This window comes from Lissotriton helveticus, chromosome 6, assembly GCF_964261635.1.
Source record: "Lissotriton helveticus chromosome 6, aLisHel1.1, whole genome shotgun sequence".
Lineage (NCBI taxonomy): Eukaryota > Metazoa > Chordata > Amphibia > Caudata > Salamandridae > Lissotriton > Lissotriton helveticus.
This window is the reverse complement of record NC_136067.1, coordinates 96,006,273-96,028,080: the sequence shown is the minus strand read 5'-3', so window position 1 is coordinate 96,028,080 and position 21,808 is coordinate 96,006,273. Positions and strand designations below refer to the sequence as shown.

General features: G+C 50.4%; 1 protein-coding gene across 1 annotated transcript in view; it reads left to right on the top strand.

The window, feature by feature from the left end:
• Positions 1–10,378: 10,378 nt before the first annotated feature.
• Positions 10,379–21,808, top strand: part of LOC144762274 (ATP-binding cassette sub-family C member 10-like) — a 1,353,417-nt gene continuing 1,341,987 nt past the window's right edge. Inside the window, exon 1 of the mRNA XM_078647416.1 lies at positions 10,379–10,426. The gene's annotated coding sequence lies outside the window, so the exon portion shown is untranslated. The remainder of the gene's footprint in view (positions 10,427–21,808) is intronic.

The window sequence follows — 21,808 nt, the reverse complement described above, 5'->3', positions numbered from 1 at the left end:
GTTTCCTAATCAGTGTGATATGCCTAGATATTACACTGATACATCTACTAGGCAAAAGGTAAGTAATTCACTTTTAGCAGATAGACAGTTTTTCAATGTTCCATTCAAACCAACTCCACATAGAGAACAATTTTCAAGGGAATATAGCTGATGTATTCCAATCAAGAAAAATTGAGTTACCGGTTTGCAGGTAAGTACTGTTTTGTGGGAGCTGATATTCTGCGTTAGAACCAGGGTTCCCCCAGGGGTAAGGAGCAGGCCACAGGGTTGTGGGACTACAGCTCCTTGTATTAGGCTCAGGGCAAAGGGAGATCCGAATTAGCACCCAAAGCACACCCGCAGCGGCGCAGGGGTGGCTGGGTGCTGTTTTGCCGTCGGGTGCCCTGTGGATTTCAATGGGGATTCTCCGGTTGCAACAAAGACTGCAGACTCGGGGATGAAGATCTTCTAGAGATGACCATTGGTTGGAGAGGTAAGTTGGGATGCCTGGGTATGCTGGGACACCATCAGTTAGGCCACAAAAGGCCTTGTGGCGTCATGTCCAGGGGTGTCTTTAGGCATTGGGTTTTCTTACCAGCTCCAGTCACGGTTGGGGGAATCATCCAGAAAGAGACTGCAGGCGTCTTTTGGAGAGTCGAGGCAGATCAGAAATTGCCAGATCTCAGGACAGGATCGCCGGGGAGACTACCTCGTGGTGTTGGGCCACTCAAACTCGAGCCGTGAGCATCGGGTGCAGAGTGGTTTTGGCTGGAGCCAGAATCTGTTGGTGAGAAAATCCGGTGCTCACTGGAGAAAAAATCTTTGACTTGGAAGGCAGGGCAGAACCTCTGGGTTCTCGAGGTTGCTGGCTGCATGACACACCGGGATTTCACTGGAGCAGGTTTGAGGTAGATACAGGCCGGTAGGGCTAGGGCCAAATCAGGGGGCTTCCTCATCTTTTTCATTCAGTTTGGCTTCTTTGGTCCTTCTTTTTCTCTTCTTCTTGTTGATTCTTGTCTGCGGAGGCAAGGTTCAGGGTTGCCCCTAAATTCTAAATTTAGGGGTGCCTAAATTGTAAATTTAGAGGTGTTACAAGTAGGTATAGGTTGGGACCAATAGGTCCCTTCCTTGGGAAGGGCACACCCCATATTATGCCACCTTCCCGTGGGAGGGGGGCATATGCTTCTCTCTGGTTTGCTGGGTCCCCCCAGCTGGAAGATGGCGGGGACTGAGAGTAATGCTTCACCTCGCCTTCCTCACTTGGTTTTCCCGCTGATTCTCCCACCCAAATTGGGGGTCAGAACCGGTGGGAGCCAGTTGCTGGAAACCGCAAAGGCCTGCGGTTGCTCACAAAGGTGGCAAGCCTTTGAAGCTTCCCCTTCGTGGACCCTGCCCATCCTGGAGGAGGAGCCTTGGCTCCTAGTCCCAGGATGGGCATTGATTCAGACTCCCGAGAGCAGCAGGCTCTGGACCCAGGGATCCAGAAACATGTCTGGTGGTTGCAGCTGGCGAACAGCCACTCAGCCTGGACACTAGTGTTAGGTCGTTTTTCAGGGGGCATCACTAAGATGCCCTCTGAGTGCATTTTTCATTAAATCCCACACTGGCATCAGTGTGAGTTTAATGGGCTGAGAAGTTTGATATCAAACTTCTCAGTTTTCAGTAAAGCTATTATGGTGCTGTGGAGTTTGTAATGATAAACTCCCAGCACCATATACTATTAATGGCATTAATGCACTTACAATGTCTAAGAATTGGCTGAAACACTGTAGGGTCACAGGGCTCATGAACCTGTACCCTCACCACTCGCATAGTGCACCCTGCTAGAGGGGTGGCTGACCTATGCCAGAGCAGTGGGTTGTAGGCATGGCATTTTAATACCAGTGTGAATGCTGCATTTTACTGTGTTGGGGGACTTTTTAATTTCTTTATTTCGGGGCTACAGATAACATCTCGCGCTTCTCAGCGCTAAGTCCTACCTGATAGGTGCTTGCCTGCACTCAGTCACCTGGTCTACCCGCCCGTTCCGACGCGGTAATTAGTACCGTTGCGCGGAGGGCGGGGTAAACAGAGTCAGGCACTTCCTGCTTGGAGGGTTAGCGCTCTAGCCTGCAGGGGAGAATCCTGCATAAATACCGCTGGGCTCGGCGGCGGCGCTGCGAGCAGAGAGGGTCGGTGGCAGCTTCCTCCCGCGCTCGTTTTAGTGGATAAGGTGATTCTTTTAGCTGCTTGGAATTTGGGCTGCATTTTAATACCAGTGTGAAAGCTGCATTTTACTGTGTTGGGGGACTTTTTAATTTCTTTATTTCGGGGCTACAGATAACATCTCGCGCTTCTCAGCGCTAAGTCCTACCTGATAGGTGCTTGCCTGCACTCAGTCACCGGGTCTACCCGCCCCGGTCCGACGCGGTAATTAGTACCGTTGCGCGGAGGGCGGGGTAGACAAAGTCAGGCACTTCCTGCTTGGAGGGTTAGTGCTGTAGCCTGCAAGGGAGAATCCTGCATAATTTCCTCATGCCCCAGCGACCGCGCAGCGGGCACGCGCAGCGGGCGCGCCGATGGCGTGCTGAAGGCAAGCCCGTCTGTGCCCGTCTGCGCCCGTCGGTGGCCGGCCGGGGCCTGGGGTCAGAACCCCTGGTAGAGCTCGGACAGGCGCAGGTTATACTCGGCAGGAGCTGATCAATTTACGTACAGGATCGGGGCTGGATTGTAGCCACAGCTTGGATCCCTCGAGAGGAGATCTTATTAAAGAATGTAGACATTGTGGCTATTTGCTCAGCCAGACTGCCTGTTTAGGTGAAAGGACTGGGGAGCTTAGATGCGCCCTGCTCAATTGTAGGTCACTGAAGAAACACACCTCAGACATACGCGACTTACTGTGGGACAGTAAACTAGACCTACTCTTCCTTACAGAAACCTGGCTAGATGGGGAGTCGGATCCTGAAGTGCTGGATGCCCTCCCCCAGGGATATGAGATATGTAGACAGGATAGACTAAGCGGAAGAGGGGGAGGGATTGCAGTGATCCACAGGGACCATATCAAATGTAGCATGGAGCCTGCAAGTATACTGGACAGCGAGACAGACGTCTTCTCGATAATAGTTCCCAATAATGACACTATTAAAGGATTTCTGGTGTACAGACCCCCAGGAGTCAGTAGCCAATTCGCAGGCAGTCTGATACAGAACTTAGTGTCTCCTGCCCTGCGCTACGACAAACTCCTATTGCTGGGGGATTTTAACCTGCACTTTGATGATGAGGCTAATATGGCAGCCCAAGAGGTTCGCCAAGATCTGCTTACAATACAATTGGTGTTACAGTCGGCGTTACCCACCCATCGGCTAGGACACTTGCTGGACCCAATATTTTGTAATTGGAAAGGCACTGTGATTGATCCTCCGCTTCCGATGGTGTGGACGGACCACTTCTTGATGCCTTTTCGCATCAAGTACATGAAGGATAGTAAAACTGGGAAAGGAAGGGGCACCAATAAGAAACTGTGGAAATGGGCTAAGTTTTCCCCGGAAAATGTTGGTGCTAGTCTGGTTCAGGGGGGTCCCCCTGAAGGACTGGGCGCTTCGATTGATGGGGCATGCGACGCCCTGGATTACCGCATTCAGACTGCCCTAGACATTACGGCTCCTTGGGCTAACACTTGTCCCGCACGGCGTACTAAATCCGCAGCCTGATTCAACGCGGAATGGAAAGAAGCTAGGACAGCTTGTAAGCGTATGGAAAGATCCTGGAGAAAGGGCTATCTGCCGGACACTGAACGGGCTTATAAAACAAGCCTCAAGGGATATCACGCTTTAATAAGGAAAGCTCGAGCGGCCTATTTTTCTGCGCGAATTGGTAAAGCGGAGAGCTTGGCTAAGGAACTCTTTCTGGTGTATAAAGAGTTATCCTCACTGGCCTCAGTTGGAGAGCAGGTGGTCTCCTCTGTGCAATCCTGCAACCAGATAGCGGAATATTTTTATAAAAAAGTGCAGGACATTTACTCCACTTTTCCCATGGAAGCCAGGGCCGGCTCCAGTGGTGAATGGCAGCTGGAGGAGGAAAGTTTGGGAAAGGATGGGCCTTCTTGGTTCCAGAAGAGGAGTTGTTAATTAAGGTTGCCAAGGGGGTGAAATCGGGTTCCCCTAGAGATCCAGCTCCCGCTAAAATCTTGAGAGGTAACATTGGCATGATAGCTCCTTATGTTAAGCACCTACTGACTCTATCCTTCGACACCGGCAGGGTGCCGACAATTTGGAAACAAGCAGTGGTACTTCCTCTCAAGAAAAAGCCGCAGATTAGTATAATACAACTGAACAATCTGCGGCCGATTTCTCTCCTCCCTTACTTTTCCAAAATTGCTGAGAAACTGGTTAATCTACAGCTCTCTGCACACATGGAGGCACATGGACTACTACACACCTCCCAGGCGGGTTTGCGCACTTACCACTCTACTGAATCTGCCCTTCTCTTTTCGACAGAGGCTTTGCGGAAGCATGTAGATGAGGGTCAGACAGCGGCTCTGATTCTTCTCGATCTTAGTGCCGCATTCGACACTGTGGCACATCACACCTTGCTGCAGTGTCTGAGGAGGGGTGGAGTGACTGGGAAGGCATGGACTTGGTTGGAATCCTTCCTTCATGACCGCACCTTCTATGTTGAGCAGGGCCCTCACAGGTCAGAGGGTTTTGACCTCAAGCAGGGAGTTCCCCCGCGTTCTAGCCTCAGCCCCACCTTGTTCAATCTTTATGTGGCGCCAGTAGCCTTAATAGCTGAACAGTATGGGGTAGAGGTAGTAACTTATGCCGATGATATTTAGCTGGTTGTGGCCCTGACACAGCCAGCTGAGCACGCAGCCAGCAGCTTTGCGTCTTGCCTTCAGGATTTGGCGGGATGGATGGCCAACAACTGCCTCAAACTGATTGGGGACATAACCGAGGTGTTAATTGTTGGCAAGTCCCCGTCAATTTGGACCTCGGCGTGGTGGCCTCATACGTTGGGCCCCCTACCTACTCCTAAGGATCAGGTTAAGAGCCTTGGCATATGGATGGATGCCAAAATCTCTTTTGACTATCACATCCAGCATGTTGCTGGGGTGTGTTTTGGTATTCTTCGCTGCCTGAGGAAGACACTTGATTTGCTCCCCATGACAGCTAGGAGGGCCCTGGTCCATGCCCTGGTTACTTCCAGGCTGGACTATGGGAATGTCCTCTACCTGGGAGCAAATACTAGGTGTCTCCGGAGACTGCAGCACATCCAGAATGCTACTGCACGTCTGGTGCTGCGGCTGCCAAGGAGGGCTTCCTCTAAAAGGGCCTTGGAGGCATTGCATTGGCTCCCCATCAAGGAACGTATCCAGTTTAAAGCTCTCTGTGTTAGCCATAGGATCGTTCAGGGGAAGGGCCCTGGCTTCTTGCGCAACCTGCTTACACCGTATACACCTGCATGGCTCCTGCGGTTTCAGGGTGCAGGTCTGATGCATGTCCCCAGGTTTAGCAGGACTAGAATGGGTGGAAGATCTTTCCGCTCCCTGGCTGCCCGTAGATGGAACACTGTTCCAGTCAGACTCTGCACGGAGACCTCTGAGATGGTGTTCCGGAGGGAACTCAAAACTTTTCTGTTCCCAAAGTGTTAAGTTCTGCCTGCCCGGGCTACTATTCGAATGATGCCTGACCACGTATAGCACGAGGACACACTGACAAGTGTAACCAGGTGCTTTATAAGCTCAGTATTATTATTATGCACATAAGGATGTGTGCCATGTCAAATCTCCACTTTGTTCTGCACCAAAACACGCAGTCTGCAATGGCAGTGTGTGTGTGTGTGTGGGTGTGTGTGTAAAGGTAAAGGATCTCTAAGGGGAGCACAATAATTGCTGCAGCCCTTAGAGGTCTTCCCTGGCCACAGTGCCCTTGGTACCTATGTAACCATTTAAAAGGGACTGACCTGTGGCCAAAGAGTGCCAATTGGGTTTTGTTTTTCATGCAGTTTAGGAAAAGAACATAGGCTCTGGGTACCCATTTAGCAGGAACCCAGGGCACACTCATTCAAAGTACATCAGCAGTTTGGCAAAAAGTGGAGGCAACCATAGAACAAGAGGGCACTTTCTTACAGTGTTCACCCAACGGCTTACCGTCAATAGGAATATATCCACTGAGATGGGTGAATGACAGTAATTCATCGACCTATAAGCCAGGCTGTCAAAGGGAAGAAAGGAAGTTAATTACCTGAGGCAAAATGGCCCACACAGGATCGATAGATTCTGAATCACACCATCCAACCCATCAACGTCATGCCGAAGTATATAGTCTATGGGTGCCCAAGTTTGACGATGAAGAATTCAGCCTCCTGCAAAGCCCAGACATTTGACAATGACCCCTGAATTTAAATTATCCACATCATCAACCGCAGTGATCCTTGCGGAACTAAAAGAGCAATATCTCCAACTGGTTTCATGTGAAGGTCTGGCACGAGAAGGCTGACTGGAAGATTGCCGCAGATATCCAGAATGATTAGAAACCATGATTGCGCTCTCCACAATTGAGTCATTAGAAACACTCCCTATATCCTTACCTGCGCTGCCACTCACAGCATCGTCATGAAGTGGGAAAAACACGTATGAAATGCTCCCGTCTTGGAAACAAGCATCCGTCGCTAGGGTTGGTAGAAGAGAGGAACGGGCTTGTTGGGATAATAGGTTGAGATTGCTCCAAAAGAGACCCCAACATTGTTGACGCCATAGCAAGAGAAGTGGATGAAGTCTCTAGTTGCTGACATCCTGCAGAAATCTGAAATTCCAGTCAGCGATCACACTGGAATGACCAGGAAGGTGTTCCGCTCTCACCAAAATCTTCTGAAGCTGACAGTAATGGCAAAAATCCTTGGCAATTGACGTCCGCATTGTGGATCCAGTACCCTCCAACTTGTTGGCATACAGGTCTGCCGAGATATTGCCCAACTGGGGGAAGATGCAGCCACTTGGCTTCGTTTAGGAAAAGGTCTGACAGTGAAGGATCCTGCCAACAAAGCTAGACAATTGATATAAAGACCCAGTTCCTCCCTGGACCACCGACTGCAGGTGGAGATCACATGTGATTCACCATCCCTACCTGCTCACATCCAATTCGATGATGAATGAATGAATGAATGAATACTCATTTCTATAGCGCGTGGTTACCCGGAGGCATCCCAGCGCTGCAGTGAACCAATTCATCACCCGAGAGATTAAAGAAATAGGAAGGTTTTTAACAATTTTCTAAACCTAAGGTGGTTCTCTTCCATCCGAATAGGGTCCGGCAGGTTGTTCCAAAGTTTAGCTGCTTGGACAGAAAGACGTCTGCCGCCCATACGGGTTCTCCTTATTCTTGGGACTGCCAGAAAGTTCTTACTACTAGATCTCAGGGTCCTATTGGTTTGATAGGGGCAGAACAGCGGTTGAATTAGACCAGGACCTGTATTGGTCAAGGCTTTGTGAACAATAGTCATAGCCTTAAATTCGATCCTTTGTTGTATTGGTAACCAGTGGAGTTGTCGGAGTGCTGGTCTGGCGGACGTTCTACGTGGTATCTTTAGAAGCATCCGGGCAGCACAATTCTGTACCGTCTGAAGGACCCTAAGTGTCCCTAGTGGTGCTCCCAAGTATACTGCATTAGCGTAGTCCAGGCGTGTTAGAATCAGGGCCTGGACTAATATCCTCCTTGCCTCGAACGGAAGCAATTCAATGATTTTTCTAAAAGATCTCATCAAGGCAAAACAGGTCGCTGCAACCTTCTGCGCTTGTGCCAAAAAGTTAAGAGCTGTATCTAACCAAACCCCTAAACTTTTAATTTTCTTTTTGGGAGAAGGGGGGTGACCCAGGGTGGTAGGCCACCATTCGTCTACCGTAGATGGAGCATCATGCCCCAACATCATGATCTCCGTCTTTGTTCTGTTGAGTTTCAGGAAGGAGGCTTCCATCCACTCACAAACCTTGCTAAGGCAAGAGGAAAGTTTATCATAGGATGACATCTGATCAGAAAGGGTGATAATGAGCTGCGTGTCGTCAGCATACGTCACTAGTTGCACTCCCCAGGGTAACACCACCTAAGCCAAAGGCCTCATATAGATATTAAATAATGTAGGGCTGAGGGATGAACCCTGGGGAACGCCACAGCGAAGATGCGCAGGAGGAGAAGAGATGTCATCCTCAAACACAGAGAATGTGCGGTCAGAGAGGAAGGATTGCAGCCATTTCAGCATGGTCCCAGTGACACCCACATCACCCATCCTTTGAATCAGAATAGGGTGATTAACGGTGTCAAAGGCCGCGCTGAGGTCTAATAATAATATGGCTGCACAGCTACCCTCATCTAAAATCCTTCTCGCTTCCTCAATGACTCCCACCAGAGCCGTTTCGGTTCCTTGTTTGCATCTGAAACCGGTCTGGGTTGAATGCAGTAAATTATGGGTTTCTAGATGGGTGGAAAGCAGAGAATTAACATACTTTTCAGTCAGTTTACTAATTGTGGGCAGCAGAGAGATAGGGCGGTAGTTAGCCCACTCGTCAGGATTGAGGTTGGGCTTTTTCAGTAATGCTTTTACTCTTGCATGTTTCCAGTGGAGGGGGACTGCCCCAGCTGCGAGTGAGGTATTAATTACCTCCTTAATCACCGGGGCCACAGCATCGGAGACCAGGTTGAGCATGGTGGGGGGTGCTACATCAACTGGTGAACCTGATTTCAGGTTGCGCAGAAGTGATTGAACCTCAGGGCAGTCGAGAGGGGGAAATGTCTCAAGAAGGTTTATCTCCAGACTAGGGGGTGATACTGATATCCGTGGTGTATCATGGAAAGTGGAATAAATGTCTGTTATTTTTGAAGTAAAGAAATTAGCTAGTTCCCTACAGCGAGTTTGTGCGAGACTGAGATCAGCAGTGGGAATAGGTGGGGTGACTAAGGACTTGAATATTTTAAAAAATTTCCCTAGAGGAGCTAGAGGCAGAGGTGATTTTTTCCTGGTAATAGTTGGATTGAGTGGATTTAATCAGTTTTTTATAGTTGCGAAGAGCAGTCCTATAGATATCCTTACCAGTTTCTTGATAGTCTTTTCTCCAGAGCCTCTCCTTCTGTTTACAGAGTTGTTTAAGAGTTCTAAGCTCTGGAGTGTACCAGGCTTTTTTATTTGCTCCGATACGATGGGAGAGCTCAACCTTGGGTAGGATCTGGTCGAGTGAGTCCTCAAGCCAACGATTATAGCAGTCGTTAGCATCTGAGGGGTCATTGCTAATTTCTGGTCTATTTTCCAAAAGGTTGAGCATCCATTTCTCAGTTACTTGTTTAGACCAGGGACGTCTAGTTTTTTTTACAAAGCAAGCCTGGCCTGCCTGATCCTGGTGGGTAAGAGAGAAGGATAGTAGCGTATGATCGGACCAGGGGATTGGGGTAGAGTTTATAAACTCAAGCGCACTTAGATTGGTGTAACAATGATCCAGGATATGTCCTGCTTTATGCGTGGGGCCATAGATAATTTGTTTAAGTTGGGCAGTATTTAATGCTGTCAGCAAATTCTGACAGATTGAGGTATCTGATTTGTCTAACTGAATGTTGAAGTCTCCCAACACCGTAAAATTGGGGGTATTGCAGGATAAGTTAATGACTGAACTTAACAGGTCTTCGCAGAACTGTCCGGTCGGTCCTGGGGGTTTGTAGACCAAAAGGCCCGAAAGCGAGCGTGTAGGGGAAAGGGTGATAGAGAACATCATGCAATCCCAGATGGGAGCCAAAGATGGCATTGCTATTCCAGGTCTCCATGTGATGTAACCACCAAGTCATTTCATTCTGGTGTCATGAGATAGATGAATGCTATTAGGAATAAGAAAGGCCTCTCCTCAAATGGCGGATCTTGAAGTGTTGAGTGCTCAATAGTAAAAGGGTGTAGCTGGAGAGGTATAAAAATGCAGTTGTAGAAATCAAAGCAGCACGCTCTGTAGGTGATGAGCAGTGCTTGGGGAGTAAGGCAGCATCTTTATGCTCAAATTGTAGCCAGCCACAAGCAGTTGACTTCCTCCAGCACTGTACAGCCCTCCCGGAGTGAGGGAGATCACAATGGGGTGGGTACGTACCCAAGGGAATGAGTGAATGCAGGCTGTACCAGCCAGAGGGAGCACACGCTGTGTTGGAGCAGTCAGAGCAATACCTTCTCAAAAAAAATAGTGGAGAACACTGCGGCATAGTGATGTAGTTTTATGTATTTAAGGTTTTTTATTGGCTAATGAGCATTTTGCAGTTAAGTTAGAAAAGCATAATCCTTTCCGCAGTATCCTTAATAGAACTGAAAATTCTTGACGCAACAGCTTGAAAATATTTCATTCTTTCTCATGTGTGTTTGTTATTCCTTCCTCGCTGCTAATATTTCTTTTCTCTCTTCCAGGCCCTCGAGTGAGGTCAAGACTGAGGTGTATTGCGAAGCATTTCCAGTAAGTCCTCCATCTCACCACAGCATTCTGCTTTCTTCCAGTTGCATTCATGTACGTTAGGTTACACTTTAACTGAATGATTTGTACTTCATTCACCTCTTCTGGTACATGTGTAAGTTCTTGAGAAAAAGACCACATGCAGACTGTGATCTGTTGGAATGCCACAAACTGTGCAACCAGTGCTTTAGGGCAGTGCAAGGATTGTTGTGAGATTGCATCAGACCTCATGATCTTGTGCTATCTGTAAATAAGGGAAATATGAAAGAAACACGTTAGTTATAGATTCCTTACCTTGGAATCCCTCCCAGGCGTCAGACTGGATCCGGAAAGTTTTTTCGTCAGCAGTACCTCTGCGCATCAGAAGGTGGCGTCGGTCGGCTCTGTGTCTGTCGTTGGCATCGTGGTCGCCGAGATGCCGTTGCGACCGCTACTTAGATGCCGCCCTCGCATGCTGACGTCAGTTCTTTCTTTTTCCGCACCAGCCAGTGCAGAGCCGGAAAGAGCGGAACCTCCAGTCACTTTTTTACTGACTTTTTTCTCTACTTTTGTCAACTTCTTTTTCGTGACTTTGACTCCTTGTGCACGAGGGATGCCAGGCTTCAAGGTATGCGGTTCCTGACATCGGATGATGTCAGTAACGGATATGCACCGCGGGTGTCTCTTTTGCCTGGAGCTTGACCACGACCCCAAGTTGTGCTCCGCCTGTCAGTCAATGGCATCGAAGGCTTTGCAGGAGTGATCCCGAAAGCTGCTTGAGCACTGAGTCGGCTCCACGCCGCTTGAGGTCACGGTTGCGAGGGAGGTCGGGGGACTGGTTGAAGAGCCACCAGCATTCGTCCAAGTCTTCAAAGTCTGCGCACTCGGGGTCGGGTAAGTCGGAGCCTGAAGAGTCGACCTTGCGTTTCCCTCCATTTCCAACACCTGGAACGGCTCCCACCCAGCTTCGTACATTCATGCAAGCCATATTTGGGCGGCCCAAACCCGCCGGCGCACCTTCGGGCCCTGCAGACTCAGTTGGGGGGCCTAGGCCATCTACCCCAACAGCTCTGGCACCTATGGCCCCCCTTGGATCCAGGCATGGATCTGGAATGGTGCCGGTTGACCTGTTTACACCTCCACCGGCGCCGCTTCCTCCCGCACCACTACCGTGTTCGACCGCGGCCTCCATCCCGACGTGGACCCGGAGCCGGACCGGCGCCGCCCGATGCCTGATCCGGCGCTGAGTGTGGATTTTGAGCCCCTGTTCACACTTGGGGTCACTTTTCGACCAGAATGGCACCCAGAGGATGAGGAGGACTGAGAGGGGTCAGGTGACCCTCTGACTGCCCAGTTGGATGAACAGGACTGGAGAGAGGTACTGGGGGATGCCAGTGGTCTCAACACCAGCCCTGATCTTGGCATGCTGTCTCCTCTTACCGTGGCTACAGAGGACAGAGCATCATACACAGTGATGTTGCGTAGGGCGGCCGAGGCTCTCAACCTCGAGCTTCCAACGGTGGCAGTCAAGACTAATCTCCTGTCAGAGGTGCTTCAACCGGCTGCAAGCTCTTTGGTGTCCTTGCTGCCGTTTAATGAGGCCCTCACTGACGTCCTTTTGGGCATGTGGTCAAGGCCCTACTCGGGGACTCCCGTGGACTGGATTATTGCCTGACGCCACCGAACGGCTCTGGGCGACCCCACTTTCCTCTCCCAATACCCCACCCGGGAGAGCTTGGTAGCCCAAGCCTCCACTTTCAAGAGCGGTTTCCCTACACCCCCACCATAAAGGGAATCTAAGAAGCTGGACCGTCTTGGAAAGAAATATTTCTCTTCCGCCAGCTTAGGACTGTGGTCGGTAAACACCCGATGTCTCTGGGGCCGTTATTCCCACTTGGTGTGGGATACGTTTGTGCAGGTGCTGCCTCAGTGTCCAGAGGAGGCCCGGGCAGTGCTCTCCCAGGCTGTCGCTGCTGGGAGAGATGCAGCGAAGTTTACCATCCGTTGTGGGTTGCACACCGCAGACTCTCTGGGCAGGACCTATTCAACCTCAGTAGCACTTTGTCACTACACCTGGATGATCTCGACTGGCTTTTATGGGGATATCCAGAACACCTTGATTGACATGCCCTTTGAGGGCCGTCGCCTTTTTGGTGACAAAGCAGAAAACGCTCTAGAGAGTTTCAAGGACTCACGGGCTACGGCCAAGTCCTTGGGCTGCTCCACCCTCCCTGCACAGTCTGCTTTTCGCCCCTTTTGTGGCTACGGAAGGGGTGCCCCGCTACATCCCGCCCAGAGCCACAGGCTGCAGCAAGTTACCAAAACTTTGCGCGGCTGGGGACGTGGAAACAACCGTCATGGTTCCGGGGGCCAGCGGACGGGCCAGTCCACCAACCCCCCCTCTGCAGCAACCTCTAAACCTTCCTAGTCCAACATTTCAGGCCCATAAAACACCAGTGGGTGGCAGGATTCGCCATCACCTCCCCCACTGGCGCACCATCACGTCGGACAGGTGGGTTTTGCAAATAGTCTGAATGGCTACTCCCTCCCCTTTGAGGCTATCCCTCCAGCCATGCCATCACAATACCACCACATGTCATAGGATCACCCGGCTCTTCTCCAGCAGGAAGTTACGGCTCTTTTGGCCAAGGAAGCCATCAACCGCTTCCTCCAGAAGGAGAAGTTCAAGATGTTGACGCTCGCTCAGGTCTTGTCTGCCCTCGACCCGGAAGACTGGATGGTAGCGTTGGACTTGCAGGACGCGTATTTTTACATCCCCATCCTGCCTGCCCACAGGCGTTACCTGCAGTTCATGGTAGGCCACAAGCATTTTCAGTTCACTGTGCTCCCCTTTGGCCTTACCAGCGCCCCTCGGGTGTTCACGAAGGTGATGACGGTGGTCACAACTTATCTGCACAGATCAGGGGTTTCAGTCTTCCCCTATCTCGACGACTGACTGTTGAAGGCGTGCTCCATATTGGCCTTACCAGCGCCCCTCGGGTATTCACGAAAGTAATGGCGGTGGTCACAACTCATCTGCGCAGATCAGGGGTTTCAGTGTTCCCCTATCTCGATGACTGACTGTTGAAAGCGGGCTCGCCCCAGGCAGTTGTCTCCCACCTCCAGACTACGGCCGACTCCTGCATTCACTGGGGTTCATCAATGTGCAGAAGTCACACCTGATTCCCTCTCAGAAGCTCCTCTTCATCTGAGCGGTTCTGGACACGACGCGGTTTTGGGTCTATCCTCCCAAAAAGCGAGTCTGGGATATTAAGGCTATGATTCCGATCTTTCAGCCTCTATCCCGGGTTTCAGTGAGATTGGCCTTGAGGCTGCTAGGCCTCATGGCCTCCTGCATCCTGCTAGTCGATCATGCCAGGTGGCATATGCGGGCTCTGCAGTGAGACCTGAAGTTCCAGCGGGCGCAGCAACAGGGGAATCTGTCCAGGGCACTGCACGGCAATTGCAGTGGTGGCTCACGAACCAGGATTCGGTCAATGGCAGATCCCTCTCCCTTCCCCAACCAGAATACACAGTGGTGACAGACGCATCCCTTATGGGATGGGGTGGACACATGGGAGAGACAGAGATTAGAGGCCTCTGGTCTCCGGTGGAGTCCAGGCTCCACATAACCCTTCTGGAGCTTCGGGCGATTCGTCTTGCACTCAAAGTATTCCTTCCCTCTGCCTGGGGAAAAGTAGTGCAGGTGTTCACGGACAATACCACCGCTATGTGGTAGTGCAACAAACAGGGTGGGGTGGGGTTGTGGGCCTTATGTTAGGAGGCCCTCTGCCTCTGGACATGGCCGGAACATGAGGACATATCCTTGGTGGTTCAACACCTGGCAGGTTCACTGAACGCCAGGTCCAACAAACTCAGCTGCAGGTGCATGATGGATCACGAATGGCATCTTCACTCGGAGGTGGTGTAAGGTCTCTTTCAACAGTGGGAGGACCCTAAGTTAGATCTATTCGCTACTGAAGAAAACAATTCTGCTCGTTGAAATTTAAAGGCGGCACGCGCTAGGCGACTCTTTTCGTCGCGAGTGGAGTTGCGTTCTGTTGTACGCCTTTCCGCCTATACCACTTCTGCCCAGAGTGCTGAAGAAGATCAGGCGCGACCAGGCCTAAGTCATTCTTGTGGCTCCAGACTGGGCAGGGAGAGTATGGTATCCCGAGCTGCTCGACATGGCCATTGATCCGCCGACCCGTCTGCCTCTTCGGGAGGATCTTCTGTCGCTGCAGCAGGGGACAGTCCTCCACCTGAACCTGTCCAGCCTCCACCTCCTCGCATCGAGATTGAGTGGCCGCAGTTGATGTTATTCGACCTGCCTCCTGAAGTCTGCAATGTAATTCTGGCAGCCAGGCGTCCCTCCACTAAGATGGTATACGCATGCGGGTGGAACAAATTTGTGGCATGGTGCACAGCAAAGGCTGTGATTCCCCTCTTTGCTCCTCTTTCTGAGGTTCTTTTGTTCCTTCTTTCCTTGTCCCAGCAGGGCTCCGCTCTGGGCACTATCGAGGGCTATCTCTCTGCCATCTTTGCCTTCCTACGGCTTCCAGAACAGTCTTCCCTTTTCAAGTGCCCAGTAGTAAATCGCTTCTTCAAAGGCATAACTCATCTCTTTCCTCCTATTCATTTTGTTATGCCTCAGTGGGACTTGAACCTAGTTTTCACTTATTTAATGTGTGCTCTCTTTGTCCTCTAAAGCTCTTAACTCTCAAAACTGCGTACCTGTTGGCCATCACCTCTGCCAGACGGGTGAGTGAGCTCCAGCCGCTCTCTTCTAAGCCGCCTTTTCTATCTTTGCATCTGGACAAAGTTGTCCTCAGGACTCGTCAATCATTCCTTGCTTAGGGTCATCACTGCCTTTCACATTGGACAGTCCATCACTTTGTCCACCTTCTTTCCGCCTCTGTTTCCTTTGAAGGAGGAAGAGAGGCTCTACCGCCTGGTCCCAAAACGTGCACTTTCTTTCTATTTGGATCGCACCAAACAGTTCCGGGTGGATGACCAGCTCTTTGTCGGGTACATGGGTGCCAAGAAAGGTCGGCCGTACACAAGCAGACTATCTCCTGATGGGTCATTCCGTGTATCAAAGCCTGTTATTCTCTGGCAAAGAAGGAGCCTTCAGTGTCGCTGCGCGCCCATTCCACTAGGGCGACAGCCGCAACTACTGCTTTGGGGCGAGGAGTGTATCTCAACGACATCTGTCAGGCAGCTACGTGGGCTTCGCTGCACACATTTACCAGACACTATTGCCTTGACAGTCAAGTACGGAGGGACGGCTTCCTTGGCCGTTCTGTTCTCCAGGATTTTCCGGGGTTGGTATTGCTGGGGTATCTATTCTAAGGTATGAAATCTATAACTAACGTGTTTCTTTCAGATGAACAAGTTACTTACCTTCGGTAACAATATATTTGTAAGACACATCAGTAAGTTATAGATACCTTACCGCCCCATCCATCCTCCCCGTTCTGCAAACTGATTTCTAGGGTTAAGGACATCCCTTCAGGGCCCTAGTTTTGTGCACCAGTGGTCAGTGTCTTGCATGGCTCTGCGTCTCTGGCGTCGTGTACAGAACTGACATCAGCACGCGAGGGCTGCCTCTCAGTAACTGCCGGGACGTCATCCCGGCGACCACGACGCCAACGACGGACGCGGAGTCGACCGGCACGACCTTCCTACACGCAGAGGTACTGCTGATGGAAAAACCTTACATATCCAGTCGGACGCCGGGGGGTAATTCTAAGGTAAGGAATCTATGACTAACTAATGTGTCTTACAGATATATCGTTACCGAAGGTAAGTAACTTGTTCTTTTGGTTCGTAATGATAATGCTCTCTTAACATATAGGTATAAATACTTAGTTTCACGCTTATGTATCACAGGTGCAATACAACTGTTGTCATCTAAGCCCACATATTCCAACTTTAAAAAAAAGTTTATTACTTTTAAGTATTGCTTACACATGCGATGGGAGTCATACACATAATTTTACAGCTACATACTGAAAAACAAACTGTTGCTTGTGGTATGAGCATCAGACTAATATTGATGCTGCTGTGAGTTCCTGTAGTTCCTTAAACACCGTTAACATAACATTTAACATTTTATCATCTGTCTTGCCACAGGAGAATGACATTATTAGCATTTAATGCTGGACATGTCATTATGAGACTTGCAGTTTGTACATCTATTAGTAAATGGAGACATCGGGCTGGCTGTGTCTATGGGCGGGGTGGGACTGAGTGTCGAGCCGACCTTGTGTGTTCTCAAGTGGAGCCGGGCCGTGGGTGCCTTGTGGGGCAGATGATGGATGGCTGGGGGGGTGGAAGAAGGGAGGGGAGGATGCGAGTGGGTGACCGACAGGATAGGTGAGACTGTCATATGGAGGTTCCTTTATCTCTGAGACACGGTTTGGTCCCGAGTGGGATTCTGGTTGGAGGATGTGGGAGACAGTCTTGATTATATAAATGTTAGGTATTTATGCCAGTCTGGAGGGTTGGTGGCTGTAGGGGGATTTAGAGCGTTGACTTGCATCAGTGCATGTTCAGCTACTAGTGCTTTGAGGAGGTCAGAGAGCCACACTATTGCTTGTGGTGCTGTATTCGACTTCCAGGACATGGCCAGTCTGCGCTTAGCTAGGCCTAGTGCTATATCCCAAAATGTGTTAATGATTTTACAGCGTATGCTGCACTTGGTTATGTCTAGCAGGAAGAGGGGACCCTCTGACATGATGTTAATGTCAGTGGCCTCGGAGAGTGTGTCGGCTACCTAATTCCAGTACGCTGTTAGTTGGGGACATTCCCATACCATATTAATAAATGTGGCATCAGAATGATGGCATCTAGGGTATACATTGGGTGTGCTTGCAACATACGTGATAGCCTATGTGGGGTGAGGTATGGGTGGTGGTGCTAGTTAAATTGTGTGTACTTAATTCTGACATTAACGGATATTATCTTTGGAAACTCGATGCATTGTGTCTACTGTTTATCAGTTAGTGTGGTTGTCAGTGCTGCATCCCAGTTTTCTCTGAGTGGTGCTAATACAAGCACGGAAGCGAGTCTCATCAATTTATAGTGTGGTGATTGCGTTCCTACCCACTGCATGTGTTAAAAGTGTTTGTAATAATCTTTAAAAAAAAAAAAATATATATATATATATATATATATATATATACATTTTTTTTATTGAGTTTAAACTGCAAAGAATCACAAAACATTGGTATGCATATCTTCGAACATGTTACATCAAGTAGCCATGACAAAACAGTGTATATTCAATCAGTTCACCGATCCAGATAAATGTCTATTGCGCCTTGACATTTCCATTTCGACAGTTGGGGAGTACACCTCTGTGCACATTGCACCCACCCCATTTTTTTATCCCATTTCTTAGGGCATCCTCTAGATTTATATGCTTTATCCCTAATCATGCATTTATCCATTTCAACCGCCCAAATCCTAGTCGATGGTCTTTCCGCTGCCCCCACTTTCATTGCTATCTCTCTCTTGACTAACGTGTACCCTATTGTGGCAAATTGCTGTTCCACTTCTGTGAGATCAGTAGCTTCCCAAACGTTAAGAAGCCCCAGCGGTGGTGTGAGTGTTATCTGTTTCCCAGTTGCATCCTTCATGTGTGTCGTTGCCCCATCCCATATGTGGCATAGGGGCGGACAGTCCCATATAGTATGATAGAAGGTTGCCGCTTGATGACAGCCGCGCAGACATAAAGCACTCTGTCTAGTTCCCATTTTTGCTAAGGGTACCCCTGTGAGATAAGTTCTGTGAAGAATTTTTAATTTGATTATCAGAAAATGAAGAGTGATGGCTGCTTCCCTTGGAGACATCAGTGCTGTCTGCCAGTCCTCGTCCTCAATATGTCCAATAGAGCTGCCGGTCCTCCAGGGGGGATGATTCCGGCAGGTCACCTAGGTCTGGAAGTGCTGTTGTAAGTGTGGTGCAGATCTGCAGGTGGCAAAATATCTCCCCCTGAGACAAGTCATATTTCTGTTGTAGTTCACTAAATGTAAGGATTTTGCCCTTCTTTACTAAGTGGACTATGGTGGATATTCCAATTGTGTCCCATTTATCAACACCTAGTTGATAACACAGGAGCCTGAGTTTTTGAGTAGACCATTAGGGTGTGGCCTGGGTCAATACCTCGGTCAACCCAGACTTTTAGTTACCTGATGCCAAATTCCGACCGTTTGTGCAATAGGGCCCAAGTACCTCCCTTTCCGGACATTTGTATATGTTGTTATGTTAAATCATTTTATATAGCGCACAGCTGCCTCAGTAAAGAGACTTCCCGGCGCTAGTAGCAGTGTCAATGAAGGGATACAGGATTAGGCCACGGGAAAGACATCAAGCTGTCCAGACAACGAATCTGCATAGGCAGGGAATTCCACAATTTAGCCGTCAAACAGCGAAAAGATTGTCCACCCGCTCGAAGACGCTTCACTCGGGGGACTATAGCTAAATGTTGCCCAGCTGATCGTAGTTGGCGCATAGGTACGTAGGGTACCAGTACTTTGGACAGAATCTAAGGGGAGGAGAATTTTAAGATTTTAAAAGTCAGGCACATGGTTTTAAATTCGATCCTTTTAGTCAAAGGCAACCAATGAAGGAGGCGAATCGCTCCCGTCGCGGAACAAGTTCTAAGAAGCCTCAGCAGGACACAAGCTGCTGCGTTCTGCACAGGCTGCAGACAAGTAATTTCTGCCTTATTAGCCCATAACAGGAGCAAATTGGCATAGTCCAATCTGGACAGGATGACCACCTGTACTATCGTCTGGCGGGTAGAAGGATCAAAAAAACCCAAGGGTCTCAACCCTCGAAGTAGGCCAAAGGAGGTTCCTGCTAGTTTCTTGGTATGCTCCTGATAGCCGAGAGTGGCATCTAGCCAAACCCCAAGAATGTTGTTTACTGCCAACTTGGGGGTAGGAGACAGCCCAGGGTCTTGAGCCACCAATGCTCGCCCCATAGTGCCCGATCTTTTCCCACCAACAACACCTCAGATTTGTTGGCGTTAAGCTGAAGGCAGTTGGTGGTCATCCACTCCATGACCGCTGCTAGGCCATTCTGAAATTTGGTAGCGCCCAGTATTGGGTTGTTGGAGAGGGCCACCACCAACTGCGTATCATCAGCATACGAGACCATGGTAAGACCGTTATCCCTGGCCACCGTGGCCAGGGGTTGAATATACAGATTGAAAAGTATGGGGCTGAGGGCAGAGCCCTGAGGGACACCCTGCCTGATGGCCTGGGCGCGGGAGAAAAAGGGGGGAGCAGATACTTGGAATGTTCTGTCTGACAGAAATGATTTAAACCATTCCAAGGCTGGACTTACAACACCGGCCTCTTCCAGACGAACTAGAATGATCCGGTGGGAGACCGTGTCAAAGGCGGCACTATGATCAAGTAGTATCAGCGCCGCGGTGCACCCTTCATCCAGAATGGTCCGCAGATGTTCAGTCACAGCTAGGAGAGCCGTTTCTGTGCTATGACCGGGGCAGAAACCATTCTTGGACATTCTGGAATATATATAAAGACTCCTAAGCACCCCTCTCTTCCCATCCCTGGTATCTGTCTAGCATGTATGCTGGGTCTATCAGAGAACGGTACAGCCAGTGATTTATGGCCACTAATTGTGAGACCCAGTAATAAAGTTGTATGTCCGGAAGTGCAATACCCCATCATACCACGCTTTAGTCAATTTTTGCAGCGCTATGCGAGTCGCACCCCCGTTCCATAACAACGATCCCACCTCACTTTCTATACTTAAAATAGGAGTCAGGGACCTGATGGGGGTAGTGTTAGATCTGGGGGTCCCTAGTTGGCAGAGGTAGGTACCACTGTCCAAATAGGGACCCTTGCTTCTAGTCAGGGTAAGGAGGAAACACTCTTTAGATAACCTCTGCTCACCCCCTTGGTAGCTTGGCACGAGCAATCAGGCTTATCAAAGGCAATCAATCAATCAATCAATCACAGCATTTGTATAGCGCACTACTCACCCGGAGGGTCTCAAGGCGCTGGGGGGGGGTCTGCTACTGCTTGAACAGCCAGGTCTTGAGCTGCTTCCTGAAGGCGAGGTGATCCTGTGTCAGGCAGAGGTGGATCGGGAGGGAGTTCCACGTCTTTGTCGGCCAGGTGGGAGAAGGACCTTCCTCCTGTGGTGGCTCTTCGGATGCGGGGGACGGTGGCGAGGGCGTGGTTGGTCGATCGAAGGTGGCGTTTGGGAGCGTAGAAGTTGAGGCGGCTGTTGAGGTATCCTGGGCCTTGGTTGTGTAGGGCTTTGTGTGCGTGGGTGAGGAGCCGGAAGGTGATTCTCTTGTTGACCGGGAGCCAGTACAGGTCTCTCAGGTGCCCGGAGATGTGGCTGCGGCGGGGGATGTCCAGGATGAGTCGTGCTGAGGTGTTCTGGATCCGCTGGAGTCTCTTCTAGAGTTTGGCGGTGGTTCCGGCGTAGAGGGAGTTTGCGTAGTCCAGACGGCTGGTGACGAGGGCCTGGGTGACCGTCTTCCTGGTCTCGGTGGGGATCCATCGGAAGATCTTACGTAGCATGCGCAGGATGTTGAAGCATGACGAGGAGACGGCGTTGACTTGTCTGGTCATGGAGAGGGAGGAGTCCAGGATGAAGCCCAGGTTGCGTGCGTGGTCTGTGGGTTTGGGTGCGCTGCCCAGGGCGGGGGGCCACCAGGAGTCGTCCCAGGCGGAGGGAGAAGATCCCAGGATGAGGACTTCCGTCTTGTCCGAGTTCAGTTTCAGGCGGCTGTTCCTCATCCACTTGGCAACGTCTGTCATCCCTTCGTGAAGGTTGGCTCTGGCGGTGGCGGGGTCGTTGGTGAGGGAGAGGATCAGCTGGGTGTCGTCGGCGTAGGAGATGATGTTGAGGTTGTGCTGGCGTGCGATGGTTGCGAGGGGGCTCATGTAGACGTTGAAGAGTGTTGGGCTGAGTGAGGAGCCTTGAGGGACGCCGCAGGTGACTTCGGTGGCTTCTGATCTGAACGGGGGGAGGCGGACTCTCTGTGTCCTTCCGGCGAGGAAGGAGATGATCCACTCCAGTGCCTTCTCCTGGATTCCGACGTTGCTGAGGCGCTGTACTAGGGTACGGTGGCAGACAGTGTCGAAGGCCGCGGATAGGTCCAGGAGGAAGAGGGCCGCTGTTTCTCCGTTGTCGAGCAGGGCTCGGATGTCATCGGTAGCTGCGATCAGGGCGGTCTCGGTGCTGTGGTTGGCCCGGAAGCCAGACTGCGAGGGGTCGAGGGAGCTGTTCGTCTCGAAGAAGGCGGCCAGTTACTTGTTGATGGTCTTCTCTATGACTTTTGCCGGGAATGGGAGCAGCGAGATGGGGCGGTAGTTCTTGAGGTCGGTGGGGTCGGCTGATGGCTTCTTAAGT